This window comes from Ursus americanus, chromosome 9 (assembly GCF_024610735.1).
Source record: "Ursus americanus isolate L20-20 chromosome 9, mUrsAme1.1.p, whole genome shotgun sequence".
Taxonomy (NCBI): domain Eukaryota; kingdom Metazoa; phylum Chordata; class Mammalia; order Carnivora; family Ursidae; genus Ursus; species Ursus americanus.
In genome coordinates this window covers 5,961,089-5,977,377 of record NC_142135.1, presented here as the reverse complement: position 1 = coordinate 5,977,377, position 16,289 = coordinate 5,961,089, and the positions used below count along the sequence as shown (strand labels likewise).

Sequence of the window (16,289 nt, the reverse complement as noted above, 5' to 3'; positions counted from 1 at the left end):
AATCGACCAGCTCTTCCTAAATCCCAGCACTACCCCTTCTAGCCTATCCTCCCTCTCAAGGCTAAGTCGAGTCATCCTAAAGCTCAATTCAAAAGCCACCTCCCTGACCTTCCTCTGACCCCTCATCAGGCTCTTCCTCACCATGCTCCTACGAGGACCTGTACCTCAATCCCCTTGGGATGGGGAGATTCTCTAGCTACCCCCAGCATCTGTATGGATAGGCCCTTGACCCAGGAGGAACTTTGTCCCTTGGCTACAAAGGTTGATGTATGACCCATGCATATACCCCTAATCAGCTAATCAGAGATATTCCCTGGGCTTTTCAAATTGGAGCTGATGGAAATATTAGTTTTATCTCCCATTAGCTGGCTGTAAAGCAGTTGGAGAAAAATAACATAACCCTTGAAGACTAGACAGTGAAAGAAATTCCTGATCTTCAAGATTCTGGATCCAGTTTTTTTTCTGAAGACATCCTCATTCCTCCCCTTTTATGTAAACCAATGCATTCCTTTCTCTCTTTGTCTCTCTGTGTCTCTGTCTCTGTCTTTGTTTCCCTCTAAGGCAAATCATCACTGAATTTCTATACCTTATAACTTAAAAAGTATTTCTGTTTATTTATTTTTTTATAAGTAGGTTTCACACAAAGCATGGGGCTTAAACTCATGACCCTGAGATCAAGAATCACATGCTCTACTGACTGAGCCAGCCAGGCACCCCTATAATTTAAAAAGTATTAACAAGTATAATACACCATAGTAATCATGTATTTTTCCTGACACTGGACCGTGGACTGAGGGAAGACAGTGTTTTATTTAGCTCTTATTTACCCCAACACTTGACAAAACATCTCACATCTTAAGTACTCTATAAATATTTGTCAAGTAAGAGAGTAGAGATCTGTATGGAAGTGTTCAATCACTTTATTGTATACCTGAAACTAATATAATACTCTATGTTAACTATACTGGAATTAAAATAAAAAGTTAATAAGGAAAAAATAAAAGAAAGTTTCTGAGAAGTTAAAAAATTCTCCAAATAACATTCAACTTCAAAAAAAAAGAAAAGAGAGAGAGAGAGAGAGAGAGGGAATAGAGATCAAACTCATTTCACAAGGAGATAATTGGCACAATGCAACATTATGCCCATTGTAGGGTCCACATGACTGATAGGTTTTAAATGCAATAAGAGATTAATTTCATTTTTTAAAAACTTTTCTTAAAATTGACAAGATACCTGTTAAGTGTAATGAAAAGATAGCTCAAAAAAACCCCAAAAAACAAAAAAACAAGCCAATCTTTTCCTCTTTAATGCAACTACTCTGTCTTAACACACCCACCCCCACACCCTCCTACAGTTCATGTTTCCTCTGTCCATAATACCTCCCCTGCTTGATCCCTCCAGCAAACATATCTTCAAGGTCTGCTCAAATAACAAAAAGCCTTTGTCAAGTGTTGGGTGATACAACTCCTTTAAACAACATTAGACGTTCTTTTATCTAACCTCCCAGTACATTTTGTACTTTAATCTCATCCTACAGAAGTTATTTATTTTCATTTCTATACCCTCCCTTCTTAGAGTTTAAGCTCTCACAGGGCTGAGCATTTAGTGCAGTTTTGCATCTTCTGGCTCTCATGCACATCGCAAGTGATCAATGAGCATTTGGGGAAAAATCACTTTACAGAGAGTGTTGGCACGAGTCATTTTGTTTGAATGCACAGAAAAACTGAGGGAGTCCGTATTGTCGTATCAGTGTTACAGATGACAAATATGGGTGTAGTAGGCTTCCTGTGCATGAGGGCAGGAATTTTGTACACTGGTTCCCTAGTGTATCCTCGATGCCTAGCATAGCGACTGGTACATAAGTGGTCTTTATATAAAAAATAAAAATCAATGAGCCTTAGTTATTTTTAGTGGCACACCCTCCATTTAAAGTTAGATTTATTCTCTAGGTGCTTGATCTTGACACACTGTCACACCATCTCTCTCATTGGCCAGACTGGGAAGTAATTAAGGGGAGAAGTGGTAACGTTATCAACTGTGCATTCCCCCATGGTCTGTGCAGACACCTTTCAGGTGACTGTTTGCCATGAGTCCAGAATTGTGTTCAGTGCTTTCATGGTTTGATTTGTAATTGAAGGGAAGGAAAAAATTCTTCTCTACCCTAAAGGTCTTCCAGTTGGACTAAGAATTCAATTTATAGGAGACACATTAATAGGAGGAAAAAATAAAGTTTTATTAAGTGTGCATGGAGGCCCAATAATGAAATTGAAACTTAAAGAAATGATCAAGGCAGGCAGTTTTTATACTTTTCAGACAAAGAGACAATAAATCTATGAGGAATTAATAAGACAAAGAAAACTGAACTTTGAGAGCTTCAATTAGTAAGGAATTCTAAACAGAATTTGGTCTGGGGGAGTAAATAGTAAAAAGTAACAAGGTTGTTTGTACAGCTTTCTGGGTTCCAAATTTTCCATCTCTGGTGATAAGGATATGTTTGCCTCCTGGTACAGGGAAGGGACCTTCCACATGGGGGATTTATTTCCTACTTTCAGAGAGACAGAAGAGGGTCTGAGTGTCCTTGCACAGGCTGGCTCTTAAGTAACTTTTATTTAAAATAACCAATATTTTGGGGTGCCTGGGTGGCACAGTCAGTTAAGCTTCCAACTCTTGGTTTTGGCCCTGGTTGTGATTTCAGGGTCATGAGATCAAGCCCTGTGTTGGGCTCCACACTCAGTGCGGAGTCTGCTTGAGTTTCTGTCTCTCCCTCTGCTTCTGCCACTCATGCTCTCTTTCTCTCTCTAAAATAAATAAATAAGTCCTTTAAAAATAAAATAATCAGTATGCCAGAGTGGCACATTTTGGGGCAACCTACCCTTGGCCCCTACATAATTATTATAATAATTCCCTGAAATGTGTATTATGTTCCCATTTACACAGAAGATCAAGGCTTAGAAATCTAAGCAGCTTAGTTTAATTGAATAGAAATGAAATAAATTTGTTGTATATTATTACAAGATATGTCAAACTTGGGGTGCCTGTGTAGTTCAATTGGTTGAATGTCCGATTCTTGGTTTCAGCTCAGGTCGTTATCTCAGGGTCATGAGATTGAGTCCTGTGTTGGGCTCTGCACTCAGTGGGGACTCTGCTTGAGGTTCTATCTCCTTCTCCCTCTGCCTCCCCCCTGCTTGTGCTCTCTCTCTGTAAAATAAATACATAAAATCTTTAAAAAAAGTCTCAAGCTCACTTTGCACAGAAACATCTTAGAACAAATAAACACGCCAGAAAGATTAAACAAGATCTGTGCTCAACAGGGCAAAGCTTTTATGAAAATCTGGCAAAAAGATGACTTTCTTAATGGGCCTTGCCAATTCCTGTCAACACTTGACAGAGAAGACTTTAAGGAGTTACTTAAATGCCAATTACTTTGAAATGGAAAACAAACACAGGGGAAGGCAAGTGTCCTGTTTAACTTATCACAGCAGAGAGAAGCACTTACTAATGACAGCAGAGAACAGAATGGTGCACAGTCACACAGCCCCATGAACTGGGAGACGCTGGGCAGCAAATCGGTATTGGCCACTTTGGTTGTTTCTTTGCTTCTGCCTAGAAAAGCTTCCCTCCAAAACACTAGGTGATGTGGTGGATTTCTTCAGCCTCCTGTACTCAAGGACAGGAGACAGACATTTTAGAAAAATGGGCCCCTGATATATGACCATGCATCCTGCTCTGTTCTCATAATTTAGAAGCAGTGCTGGTTCCATGAGCATGTGGCATATGCAGTCACACAGGGCCCCATGCTCATGGGGACCTGTGACTGGTTTAATGTTTGGCTGTGGCTCTATTGAAATTGTTAATAATTTTATCTTTGAACTGGATTATTCTGTAAGGGAAGTCCTGTGGAATGTAGGGGGGGGGTATACTTTTCCTTCTACCTTTCTAGGTTCTTGGCTGAGACACCCCCCCAATAATAAAAGACAGATTAACAAGACAAAAACAAAAAGAAGTTTAAGAACACGTATAATTCTTGTATACATAGAAGACACTCAAGAAAATGGAGTAAGTCTCCAAAATGACCCAAGCTACCACCTTAAATACCATTTCCAGCTAAAGAGGAAAGATGTCTGCAGAGGAGGGAAGGGTATCAGGCAAAGCACAGTAAACAGGGACATAGTTGTTATGAAGATATAAGTCATTTGTCTTCTCCACTGATAGAAGTTTCTAGAGATTCAGTCATCCTCTTCCTGGTACAGAGAGGGAGACACTCTGGCAAATGGTGATTTCTCTTATCCATGTACATTTCTCTTACAAAAAGGTAACTTCTACTTGGTTTTCAACTCTTCTTCTGTGTCTGCTATTTCTTACAAATAACCAGCTCAAGATAATCCTTCTGCCAAAGAGGCATTTTTTGAGGTGGTAAATTCTGCTCCCCTTCAATGACAATGGAGCATACGCACCAACACAGGAGTTAAGCTGTTCCTTGCTACTCCTTGCAAGTTAGCGACCGCAGTGCCCTTGAGCAAGAGTTCTGGTGGCCCCAGGTGTGGTGGAGGTCAGGGAGACTCAAAACAAGTATAAGGCAAGCATGTTACATCTGTGACTGAGTGGGATGCTGACAACCCAAGAAGCAATGCTTTCCATTCAACCAACTCCAAGAAAGAAGATAATGATGTACTAAGAACATTGAATGACCAAGGATCTCTGTCATAGGCTTTCTTCTTCAGGTTATCTCCTGTATTAGCTAACCACTTAAACTGAAATGGATTTGGAAAACAAAGGCAAAAAGAAATGTAGATAAAATTAAATGTCCTTATAACCTGCAGTCTGTTGACCAATACTTGAGGCAGGCAGTGTATAAAGTTCCTCTAAGAAACTCAACTCTTGGGGCACCTGGGTGGCTCAGTCGTTAAGTGTCTGCCTTCGGCTCAGGGCGTGATCCCGGCGTTCTGGGATTGAGCCCCACATCAGGCTCCTCTGCTGGGAGCCTGCTTCTTCCTCTCCTACTCCCCCTGCTTGTGTTCCCTCTCTCGCTGGCTGTCTCTCTCTCTGTCAAATAAATAAATAAAATATTAAAAAAAAAAAAAAGGAAACTCAACTCTCTTGATGTTACTGCTTTGCTAGAGGGAAAAACTACCTTAGCTGGACTGTTTAGCAAGGCCTCAAGTATCCTATGAGTCTTCTTTAGCATATGAAAATCCTTTTGGAACTTCTCTTATCTTTACTTCTCCCAACCCCAAAGTATATCATCAGTTGCTTCCCACAATCCGGGGGCAGCAGCTCTTTCTGCCCACTGGTCCTGTCACCATGTTTTAATAAAACCACCTTTTTTGCACCCAAGACATCTCAAGAATTCTTTTTTCGCCGTTGGCTCCAGACCTCAGCCACGCTACTCCAAAAACTACATCAAAATGATGACTGAAAAGGAATAAAACAGCAACCCTAGTGCCTTTTCTTCTCAGTCTTCCCTTACTCATCAGTAAGCACAGGTACCGAGGGTCCCTACAATGTGTGCATAACAAGTCCAATAAAAACAGTCGAGTTTCTTTTGTGCACTGTTTACGTTGTTCTTGCGGGAAGGAGGCACATGGGCATGTATGAGCTATGAAAGATAAATATGTATTTTAATGATTCCACATATGACTCAAATACTTTAATGTTTGCATTCAAAACTGTACTTCCACAAGATAAACACACAATTCATGATAAAGGATTTAAAAATTTATTTTCTCCTTCTTTACAATGACATTAAGTAGCAAGTAAAAAACACCATAACAAGTCAAGAAAGTGAAGCATGGGAAGAATAAAAAAGCTTTATAATAATTCTGGTTCTAAAATCCATCCTAAACATCCTCGTCCGTCCATATTCTTACCTCGTCTCCCTAGGCCAGGCCCTGATGATCTCTTGCCTGGAGAGAAGAGAGCCACACGTTTCTTCTCCATCCCACCATCTTCTGCACGTGTTCCCTGGGGCTTCCTGCGTTATGTGGTCTCACCTTTCCTCAAGCATGTCCATTCATCCTCCAGGTGGTTGGCTGGATCCATTCCAAACCACTGCCATTGGCATAAGAGATTCCTCACATTCTGAAGCTGCCTATATATTCGGCCATAGATTTTACCACTTTTATGAAGTATTAGACCATCAGAGGCAGTTGAAAGTGTGGAATAGCGGGACATATCATTTGAAGTTGAAGCTAGTCAGTAAAAGAGTGATGTAGGAGCCATATTGCTAGAACCCCATCTTCAGTGATCCTGTTGAAGTATTTTAATAAGAAATGATTACAGAAGTCCAGGCGTCTACTGAACACCCCAGAGCTAAGTAAGTCATAAGGATGTATGTAAAAATGCCTGGCATTTTATTTCTTCTTTGTCATTTTTTTCCTTTTCAATTTGAACACTTTAAATTATGCAAAATAGTTCACAACAACATTTTTTCCACCATAGCAATCAAATGATTCACATGGAGTTTCCAATTAGTTTAAATCCCTAATTGATTTTTTTCTTTAAACTGTGAGACAAAGTCACATCTTCTCTCAACTGTGGTTTTCTATACCGGTGGTATAGCTCCATTTAACAATATGTTAGAATCGCTTTGGGAGCTTTAAAGGACACGCAGTTCCCACCTGCAGACTAATTTAATCAAATGCTTTAGATGTAAGATCTGTACATTCCCACATATATATTTTTTCTTTTTCTTTTTTCTTTTTTTAAAAGTCTCCCAGATGATTCAAATTTGCAATCATGGTTTTAAAAAAATTACTGGCTGTTCTTTGGTTTGTTTTCTCTTTTGAAAAATGGCTACACCATCTGTATCTGCTATTTGATGACATCATTTGCCGCCCAACATATCTGTGATGGAAAAAACATCTGAGCTTCTAACATGCTATTTGTTATTTATTATTATCATTTTGTCCTGACTTTCCCTAAATTGGCATATTTAAGAGCCATTACAAATTCTGAGACACACCAGAAGAAATCTTTTTAGCATTTTTGTATGAGATTGTCCTCATTTTCCCTCTTTTCCCAATGAAAACTTGTAAATACAAATTGAATATCAGAGTCTCTGCAGAAGACAATACAGCTGTTGAGGTTTTACTGGTGGAATTAGCAGACACCATCACCTCATATTTCTTCAGCCTAATTTTTAGTTACCATTTCTGCATGGGATTTTAGGGGCCTCGGGGTACTATTAGATTCACTTCTTTGGAATTAGGCCAAGGTGTAAAAGTGAGGGAGTGACTGTTATTTTATAGTAATGGCTGACCGATGCCTCTAAAAAAAGATCCACATTCAACTAAGACCCCATCCTTTTATCCCATCTCTGCTTCACTGGGTTTGGGATGTATAAAATATACCCAGGAAGAAATAAGCCTTGTTAAAATAGCCTGTAATGAGAAGTCTGTTTACCTGGTTTGCTTCATCATGCATCAGAGCTTGTCTGAAATGTCAGATAATATACACACAGACTAGGTAACAATCTATACCAGGACCTGAAGTAGGGCTTTTTACCTCTGGATTTTATAAGAATAATAAAACGCACAATAAAGAATGAGTGAACATTTGCTACGGAATACAAAGTATGTACATTTTCATTGTATGTTAACCTCATCACAAATGTGTGCAATAAACAAAAAACAATGGGGTTGTGTTTATAATGTAAACTTCCAAACTGTGCTTAAGTAACATCTAAAAGAAAAGGAATTAAGAAAACAATATGCCGCGTTCTTCCTTCCTCACATTCTGCTGTTTCTCTTCTGCCTCTAATGTTGGTCTATCTGGGAAAGACATGTACTTTTCCTGGGAGCACATCCTCCATCTTTTCTTCTACACTTGTTCAAGCTCGAGTAGCTAAGGAGGTTGCAAGACTTATTCCTTCCTGGGATATATGATTCTTAATAAGCTATGCAAATTTCCATGTGCTCACTGTGTATAGTGATGAGGCATCCCTCCACCTTTTCGTCACCAGCACCAGCTCAGTAAGAGAGACTCTCGACTAGTCGGTTTACTTCTCCTTAGTGGCTTTTCCATTAGTCCCCTCATCAGTAAAATAAAGGGTGGGATAGTTTAATGATCTCAATGGCACCGTCTAATTCAGAGGCGCTATGGTTTTATTGTTACACATTCTAGATTTACAAGGACCTTAGGATATAAAAATGAACATAAAAGTAAAAACAAGATTAAACAAAGAATTCTTTGAAAGACATGTATGTACCAAGAAGCTAGGAACTTAGATGAGAAAGACTCTTGATTTTAACCAGAAGATATCTCTAAAACATAATATTTTAAGTTATCATTTTATATTCAGCCAAAGGAAAAGATATCCACTCGTGTGTATTATTGTAAACTTTCCAAACTCTTATTCTGTTTTCTCACATGTCTCTCAATGTACTAAATGCATTAATTGATAAGATACATGAATTAATACTTATAAAGTATTAAGAAACCTGTGACACAAAATTTTACCAGGAGAAAGGATAAAGAGACACTTGGTCTCTGTGGTTCAGAATCCTGCAAATGATCTAGCCTGGCCGTCAGGAGTCTGATTGCAGTCTGACTATTGAAACTGGACTCCACCTCTCTGAGACTCATCTGTAGCCCTCTGCCCCCCTCCATCCTTCCCTTATCTGCCTCCAGGCAGTGCTGGTCACCTTCCCCTCTCCATGAAGACTGTGTGGGTCTCCTGACTTCTTTGTTTCTCTTGCTGCCTTTCCCCTTTGTTTCAGGTATTCTTTCTAAAATAAGTATTTGGAAGCAGGTGCTTGAGTCAGGCACTTTAGACTACTTGGCCATGATGACACAACCTTAAAAAAAAAAAGAAAAAATTGGTAGGATTGCTCCCTACTTAAACATTTAAAAGGCTTTCCAAATTGGCTAATAGTATAAAAACTAAAGTGCTTGTTATGCCTTCAAACTGTACCACGAGAGAGGGAAAGACAGACTCCCAGCTGCAAGTGGAGCCCCCAGAGGGGCTCCATCACAAGATCTCGAGATCATGACCTGAGCTGAAGTCAGACACTTAACTGACTAAGCCACCCAGTGCCTTTAAAAGCCCTAAAATTCGCTTTTATTTTTCATTTTTCTGCGTATTTCATGTAGACAAGTGGTTGCAAAAGTTGTGTTTCAGGTATTCTTGTTTTTAAGAACTTGCTTTCATTAAGTACTCCAGAATCTTGAACGAGGCAAGCCTTTATTTCAAATTTGAATGATCAGTAATGTGTTTAAACCATATCATGGAGTATTAGAGAAAGCTAATAAGTGTTTTTCAAGCCAGAGAGTCTTTAAAATTATGAAATGTTCAACAATGTGATTGTAATCTCAGCTATCTGAATGTATGTTTTTATCAAAAATTTACTTTTATTTAATTTTATGATTGCATTTTTTTGTTTTGCATCTCTTGAAAGTTGAGTCAGAGTTTACGATTTCATTGCATGACTGCCATCTTCTCCAGAGCAAGGCCAGAACTAAGGGAGGGCAAGAGAGGTGTTTGGGTGGCTCCCTTTCTCAGGGTTGTGTGAGCATGACACCTGAGAGTGAGGACCTCCTTCGATTCTGTGTTCTAACCACCTGTTTTGGCATACCCTAGCCGGAGCCTTATCTAGACTTATAAAAATAGTAATGCTGAGGCCCTGCCTTTCCAAAGTGAGCTCATTCACTTGATTTTGAAAACTACAGATACATCATCTGTTCCATTAGAGAGTGATTTAGCTAAATGAGATTTTTTCGTTATCTGCATCCCCAAAAGAAAAGAATTAAGGTCTTATTTTAAATACTTTTATGAGCATCTAGCCCATAATTGCTATTAGTTTTTTTGTATTACAGAGTTAATGTTACTCATTGAAGATTTCGTCCACTATGTCTATGCTGTATGCGGTATTACCTCAGTTTGGCCCCCTTATTTTATTCATACAGGTCACACCTGATTAAAACACATTTTATTTTGCTGTTTTCATGAAATGTTTTAATAAATAGTATCCATTCCATTAACCCAAATAAGCATAACATTTAAAAACAAGCAAAATTGAGAGACATACCCAGGAAGTTTTGGCTTCTTAACCTATTCCAATTTGTGAAGTTTCATATAATCTCAGTCTCTAAATAACTCATCAAAAAAGGTGGATTCGAATTCTTGAATTCTTCTCTGAATTTATGTTTCTCACCAGTTTTTTCTTTTTTTAATTTGAAGAGAACACAAGAATCCGTAAATTTATCGAGGCTTACCTTTTTTATAGCACTGGACTACAAGACCTGTACAGTGTCTTCGATTTCTATAAAGTTAGGGACCCTAAAATGCTAGAAGTTAGCATATGTATGTGAAGCTGGGTCCCGAGAGTTCAGAAGTCACAGTTAGGAAGAGAGTTGTACGCTGGGGAAATTTCACTACCCTCAAAATCCTGTTCTGGTTTGTTAAGTATGAGGATGCAAACTAGGAGACGATGTCTTTTTTTTTTTTTTCCTTCCAAGTGTTACTATTGCAGATGTGATAGCTAAATTCAGATTCCTCTCCCCTAAAATGATACAGCTACTTAGATCAAACACTGGTATTGAAGACTCTGCTCTTCTATGCCTTGATCTGATTTCCTTCCTTTCCTCTGTGGTGCTTTTTCCCCACCACATCCCCTTCCCTGGTTGCTCAGAGCTCTAAACATGACCACTATGCAGTGGCCAGACTCAGACCTCTACACTGTGCTTCCAGCAATAATCATCCCTAATAGACCTAACAGCGCACTAACGTTGAAAATATCCATTTCTCATTAATAGATTTAGCAAAAGTTGCTAAATAATGATGATAGTAATAATTATATAAAGGGTCTAAATACGAAATAAATTTTGAATCAGGTTAGAATGCAGAGGAAAATTCAATTTTCCAATTTGCACTGCCAAGAAGAGAAACTGCTGCCTGTTGGAATTCAATACAGGTCTGTATGTTTAACTGAGCAAATGAGACCTGCGTGCCATAACTAAAAATAATATAAATGCAGGACATAAGGCTGGACTCAGGGCACTTCATTTACCACCAGTGTCTCTGTGAATTTGTGCTTCTTGTCTTTGTAGCTTACGTAAATCATTGCTCAACCACAGTAGCATAGAAATATTAAAAGTGCTTTTGCTTAATTTTGAATGATCATAAAAATGTAATCTTGCACTTCCTTACTTTAAAAATCCCTTTATTAACTCTCCATTGCTTGTATGATAAAGATGTTCCTCCATTTTATGACATAGTGGGCTCGATCTCCATCTGTTCCCTCATCTCTTCCATGTCGCTGGAATAACTGTGCTCCCTGCACATAGTAGGGTTTTCTGTGTAGGTGGTTTGAAAGGTACAAAGGAATGAAGTAATATTTATCTTGAATCATCCCCCAAGTACTTCTGATTGCTGGAGGTGGTAAATGGGCAACACTTGAAAAAATACCAACTCAGAGCATAAAATATAAACATCTCGTCCTCTCCAGCTCCTTCTATTTCCCTCCTTCTTAATGCTCCAATTTTTAGTCCTTATTGTAAACAGAGAGGAAACCAAAGGCAAATGTCTGCTTAGAATTTGCACGGATCTAATCCAGAGGTGTTTCATGTACCAGGTTCTGTCTTGGGGTGCTCAGCATTCACGTATGTGTTACCTCAGTACTTTTAACCCTCGCGTTCCCACTGCAAGGTAAGCCGTCTTACAACCATTTAACAAACGAGTTAACAGCCTCAGAGAGATAAAGTAAAATATTCCAAGTTACATGCTATAGATATGGGGCAGTTAGAGTTCACGTGCAAAGCAGGTGACATAAATCTCTCTCTGTACAATTGCCCTGCTGCTTGGAGAGATGTCTGCTGCCATGACAGTTCATGCTGCTTCATGGGTTATGTGAATAAAGCCTCCTGTATCCCTTCTTGAGAACAATGGGAAGCACTTCTGAGCCACTATTTTTTACAAGTAACAAATAAGATCTATCTATTTTAAAACCCTACAAAAGTCATACAAAATAGGGCAGGTGTCAGTTGTAGTAACAAGTCTGGATCAGAGAATAGGTTTATATCTGAGACAAAAATAGGCTTCCTGCAGTATTCCCCAAATCTATCTTTGGACCCATACACGGTCAATGTCATGTCTTTAGTGTATTCATCCATTCAGTCATTCTTCAAAAATTACTTCTTGAGTGTCTACCATGTTTCTGCAACTGCTTCGATACTTTGTGTACAGCAGAGAACAAAGGAAACAAAAAAAAATCCCATGCTGCCATAAACCTCTTATTATTGAGAATACTGACCTAGCCAGCCAGTGAGCAGTAGGCCTGATTCCTAGATGGATGTGCAAGCTCTGACCTGTCATGCTTAATATATAGAAGCCAGTTCAGAGAATACCAGAAGAGCACGCCCTATGTGAAGTTCGGTTGTTCTGAAGGAAATTCAGAAGAGGTTAGACCACTCATCCTCAGTAGAGAAACATAGCTCAATGAGTGTCTGTCTTTCCCTCTCACCACTGCAGAAAACTTCAGGACCATTTTATAATATAATCCCAAAAGGGTAAAATGTTAGGAGAAGATGTTATAGCTGCCTTTGAAATAAGTTTCAGAGGAAGGAACTACTTCATCTATTACAGTTCTCCTAATGTTTGTTCTCGAAACCCCACTGAGCTTATCAAATAAGCCCATGGTCAACTAGTAAATTCCTCTGAAGGAGGAGACTAGTAGGTTGGGGGAAAATTCACCTTTAATTCCCTACAAGTTTCGAAATGGACAGAACAAAGCATGAAGAAAATTAACTTCAGGGCTTATTCATTCCATAACTGGAAGTCACGGGAATAAAAAGAACAGTGTAGAGAATATAGTCAACGGTATTGTAATAGTGTTATTTAGTGACAGATGATAGCTAAGCTGTTGGTGAACACAGCATAACATACAGAGTTGTTGAATCACTGTGTTGTACACCTGAAACTAATGCAACAATGTGTGTTAACTGTACTCAAAAACAAACAAACAAACAAACAAACAAAAAAAACCAACCAAAAACCAAGCAAACAAAAAACCCAAAAAACTTCAGGGCCACTATGCCTGAGGCCAAGCATTTACTCCTAGTCCTTTCTTCTACCCATCAAGGAATGTGAAACGAATAGTTTTATCCAGTCATCATCTAATAGCTGTAAACGTCACAGATTGAATTGAGATATTTTAAAGACATTATTTTAAGAAACCCTTAACCAATAAATTAGAAAACTTGTATGAAATGAAAAGTTTTTAAGAACAAACATAAAGTTGTGGGGCACCTGGGTGCTTCAGTTGGACAAGTGGCCGACTCTTGATTTTGGCTCACGTCATGGTCTCAGGGTCGAGACTGAGCCCTGCATTGGGCTCTGTGATCAGCGGGGACTCTGCTTCTCTCCCTCTCTCTCTGCCCCTCTCCCTGCTGTCTGTCTCTCTCAAATAAATAAATAAATCTTAAAAACAAACACACAAACAAAAAAACATAAAGTTGTAACATCCTGACTCAAGAAATAATATAAATCCTTGATATTATACCCACTGAAGTAACTGAATGAGTAGTTAAAAGTCCTCCCAGGTAGAAAACTCATGCATGACTTTATTGGAAAATTCTGCCAAACTTTCAAGAAATAATTCTGAGTGCACATATACATTCCAAAGAATAGAAAAAGCAAGAACATGTCTCATCTTATTTTGAGATTTATGAGTTTTATACATTACCTTTATACCAAAACCCATAAGAACAAGACAAGAAATGAAAATCTGCAGGCCAAAGTTACACATTAACTTAGAGAAAATAGTCCAAAACAGAATGTTGGCAAGCCAATCTATGTATCTGTCTACTGATATATTGATTTAATTAGAAATGTGCGTTTATCCTGGAATCCAAATTTGATTTAACATTAGAAAAATCTGTGAATGGAATTTACCATATATTTGGATTAATAGGAACAAACATAATTTTATCTGAATAGATGCAGAAAAAACATTTAATAAAGCCCATTCACATTGACTACACTTAGCCTCTCAGAGGAAGACACTCTTAGCTGCAGTGGACCTCTGGTCAGGTCAGTCCACTCCTGCCTCACTAATGTTCGTTCTCCCTGTGGAACAAGTTGTCAGGAAGCCTCGGCACAGACATGGCTTTTACAGATATCAGAAAGACACCAGAGGTGGTGATTCACAGAATTAGAATTACTCTAACCATCCATGACATAAAATCTTCGGAGAAGGTATGTGCTGACTTACCTTCAGGGGCACAAAGGAGAAGAATCTCCAAAGAGAAAGGACAAGTTTGGATGCCCACCAAGACTCTGAGAATCACACAGGAAAAACTCCCTGAGGCAAGGTCCTAAGACTCAGGATTGTTTTCATATCAGGACCCACAAGTGGCTCATTGACTGCCACCATGCTTCTAAGATTGTCAAGCAGATTGCCTCCCACAGTATTGAGTCAGGAGTTGAGGTTGAAATCACCTTTGTACATGTTTAAATCGAACTTTTTAATAAATTGATTATCAGTTGTTAAAGAAATACATATGTTCAGTTGATTTGGAATGAAGGAATGATGATTAATTTTATGTGCCAACTTGGTGAGGCTATGGCCAGACTATGCAGCTCTTTGAACAAATACCACCCTATATGTTGCTGTGAAGGTGTATTTTTAGATGTAATTGACATTTAAATGAGCAGACTTTGAGTAAAGCAGATTACCCTCTATAATATGACTGGGCATCATCCAATCAGTTACAGGTCTTAAGAGAGTAAAACTGAGATTTCCCCCACAGACAAAAAAATTCTACCTGCATTTCTGCCTTTGGATTTGAACTGAAATATCAGCTCTTCCCTGGGTCTTCAATCTGCTGGCTTGCTCTATAAATATCAGACTTGCCAGTCTTCACATTCATATGAGCCAGGTTAAAAAAAAAAACCCCACAAAACTCTCTCTCTTTCACACACACACACACACACACACACACACACACTATATGTATACACTATATACATATACTGTTTTAGTTGATACACACACACATAAATGCACTATATATATATATAAAATTTGTTGTTTCTCTGGAGAACCCTGACTAGTACAGAAAGCAATTTTTAAAATCTAAATCTTACAAAAAATATAGTAATCATTACATTTAAATGTGAAACATTGAAATCTTTTTATTAGGATTGAAGATTAAGAAAATGTTGTGTGTTCTCACGACTGACTTTTAATATGATATAGAAGGTTCAGGACACAATGGTAAAGCATGAATGAATGAATGGTATCAGAATTGATTTGAAAGAAATTTAGGAAAGATCATATGACCTTTTTTTACACAGATTTTTAAGATTGACATATTTATATCATTAATAAGAGTTTAACAAGATTGATATATAGTAAAAATCAAGTATCTTTTCACAAACCACCAATAATTAGCAAGCGAAATTTTAAAAACTAAAATTTCATTAAAAACAACACCTAGTACCCAGGAATGATATGTAACAACTCCACAGGGGAAATTCTAATACGTAAGTGATAATCATTAAAAACAAAACAAAACAAAATAAAACAAACAAAACAAACAAACAAAAAACCCAAATTGAAAGATGAATAAGGCAAGATTTTAGATTAGCTGGTGCAATTGTGTTAAAATATCTTTTCCCTTGATATAAAAATATCAGTCCTCTTTTTACTAAAATGTCAGCAAAGTTTTCAAGAATCAGACAATCTAATTAGAGTACTCATAGAAGTTTGAATTCCTATAAATTCAAACCCTACCCACCAGACCATCTTTATCCTACATTCTCTTATCTATAGTTTTTGTAGCCTTCTTTACCTTCTAGTATTTTTTAGAATGCATCTTATTTTTTGTTATTTATTACTATCATGGGCACTAGCAATGTACCTGCTGTGGTCTGTTCTCCCATACACTTTAGAACATAAGAGCCACAAGAATGGAAAGTTTCATCTGTTTTGTTGGATGATGTGGCCCACATGCTTATAATAGTGACTGGCGCATAGTACGTGATTTGTAAACATATTTGAATACTGTTTACAAACAATATAAATATATAATTGGAAAAGAATAACATACACTCTGTTGAATAAAAATTAAGATATCCTCAAGACTTATGAAATTATATTAAGTAAAGGCAGTGCAGTTGTGCATAAGTAGAAATAAACAAATTAATGGAAGATGAAAGGAAAGCTAAAAACAGATTCGGTTTATGCAAGTTTGTACCTCTAATGTCACCATAGAGACAATCTTTTCAGTGAATGGGCTGGAACAATGGGACAAAATCACAGCAAGACGTCTAAAAAAATGGAGCTAACTAA

At 38.0% G+C, this 16,289-nt stretch overlaps 1 pseudogene; it reads left to right on the top strand.

Annotated features, from left to right (window-relative positions):
* Positions 1–14,098: 14,098 nt before the first annotated feature.
* Positions 14,099–14,450, top strand: LOC148109408 (small ribosomal subunit protein uS10 pseudogene; annotated as a pseudogene).
* The last annotated feature ends 1,839 nt before the right edge of the window (positions 14,451–16,289 follow it).